Source organism: Mandrillus leucophaeus, unplaced genomic scaffold (assembly GCF_000951045.1).
Source record: "Mandrillus leucophaeus isolate KB7577 unplaced genomic scaffold, Mleu.le_1.0 Scaffold129, whole genome shotgun sequence".
Taxonomy (NCBI): domain Eukaryota; kingdom Metazoa; phylum Chordata; class Mammalia; order Primates; family Cercopithecidae; genus Mandrillus; species Mandrillus leucophaeus.
This window is the reverse complement of record NW_012101243.1, coordinates 1,461,489-1,463,320: the sequence shown is the minus strand read 5'-3', so window position 1 is coordinate 1,463,320 and position 1,832 is coordinate 1,461,489. Positions and strand designations below refer to the sequence as shown.

The 1,832-nt window shown below is 47.9% G+C and overlaps 1 protein-coding gene and 1 pseudogene across 2 annotated transcripts in view; one reads left to right on the top strand and one right to left on the bottom strand.

The window, feature by feature from the left end:
- The window catches only part of ERGIC3 (ERGIC and golgi 3), a 19,639-nt gene that overhangs the window by 4,939 nt on the left and 12,868 nt on the right, over positions 1-1,832 (top strand). The gene's annotated exons all lie outside the window — the stretch shown is intronic.
- Positions 1,440-1,758, bottom strand: LOC105533833 (annotated as a pseudogene).

Genomic DNA, 1,832 nt, shown 5'->3' with positions numbered 1-1,832 from the left:
CGGCATGGTAACCAGGGGAAGGGGCTGGGTCTCAGATCCCAAAGCTGGACGTTCCCAAGCCTACATGCTGGCAAGTGGACTGTGGCAGGCATAGTGATATATTAAACAACTAAGACCTAGAGAAGTCAAGTGACTTGCCTAGGGTCCCCCAGCTTAGTAAGAGTCAGAGTGAGCTAAAATCCTCTATACATATTGAGTCGGGTAATCTACTTGGCTGCTATTCTCAGAGGTCCTCAATACCTGCACATGGTAGTTTGAATACGAGAGGTTTGAAGATAGGTCTTATGTGCTCTTACCTTGGTAGAACTGTCTAGATGGACCCAGGCTTCTCTGAGTGTTTGCTTTCCCAGCCCATCGGCTGAATTCAGCCCTTAATGTCCTTCCCCTTTGGAATGCAGGCGGTTTAAGATTAGAATTGAGGTTCTCAAGTCACATTGCCTGGGTTCACATCTAACTTTGTCTCCTGCAGTCTGTGAGCTTCAGCTAGAAAGTGGTGATAAAACAGTAGTACCAACCACATGGAATTGTAAGACCAAATGAAGTAATATGTGTAAAATGCCTGGTTACAGAGTGGGGACCCACTTTTACCTTCCTTTCCTGCCTCCGTTAACTCAGTTTCCCACCACAGCAAAACCGTCCTCAAAGCTGGGATTTCTAACACCTTAGAGATTACTCTGGTGGGGAGTTTTATCATTTGTTGTTTCAGCAGATAAATACAGGACACCAGTGGAACCAACATAATTTGCTATAGGATTGGATGTGGAGTGTAAGAGAGCAAAGTCATGGTTGTGGATTCCAACGCTTTCAGCCTGAGCAAATGAATGACTTGAGATGGAGATGACTGGAGGAGAAGGTTTTTTTGGTGGGAGGGGGGAGTGGCTATTAGGTATCCACTACTGTGTAACAAAGTACTCCAAAAGTTAGTAGTTTGATACAATAAAAATTTGTTTTTTCGGTTTCCCTGGGTCAGGAATTTGGGAGTGGCTTGTTTGGGTGATTTGGGTTTAGGGTATCTCCTGAGGTTGCAGTCATCTAAGGATTGATGGGGAACTGCAGGATCTACTTTATCTATCTATCTATCTCGAGACAGAGTCTCACTCTGTCACCCAGGCTGGAGTGCAGTGGCACGATCTTGGCTCACTGCAACTTCTGCCTCCCAGGTTCCAGTGATTCTCCTGCCTCAGCCTCCTGAGTATTTGGGATAACCGGCGTGTGCCACCACGCCCAGCTAATTTTTTGTATTTTCAGTAGAGATGGGGTTACACCTTGTTAGGCAGGATGGTCTTGATCTCTTGACCTCGTCATCTGTCCGCCTCAGCTTCCCAAAGTGTTGGGATTACAGGCGTGAGCCATCGCGCCTGGCCTACTTATTTGTTATTTAAATTTTTTTTTTTCTGTCAAGCTGTTCTTTATTTCAGAGAGAGGGCGGGACAGGGGGCTCAGTCTCTCTTGGCAGCAGCTTTCCTCATGTTGGCCGGGACGTTGCTCAGCTCCTCCTCCCTCCTCTTGGCGCGTATGTGTGCCCCGCTCTTTTCTTGATGAACTTGAGGGCCCGTTTGTCGTTGGAGACCTTCAGTAACTCCATGGCGTGCTGCTCATACGGGGCAAAACCACACACCTCTTGGATCATGTCCCACATGAATTTGGTGTGTTTGGTCAGATGCCCACGGCGGCGGCTGTGCCTTGGCTTGCTCATATTCTTGGTCATCTTGTGGCCCTTGTCGAGGCACACAGCCATAGCGGGTAGCACAGAGCCATGGCTGCTGCTCTCCAATGACAGCTGTGGCAGAAGGGCGGGTGGCATGCAGGGATCTACTTTTTTTTTTTTTTTT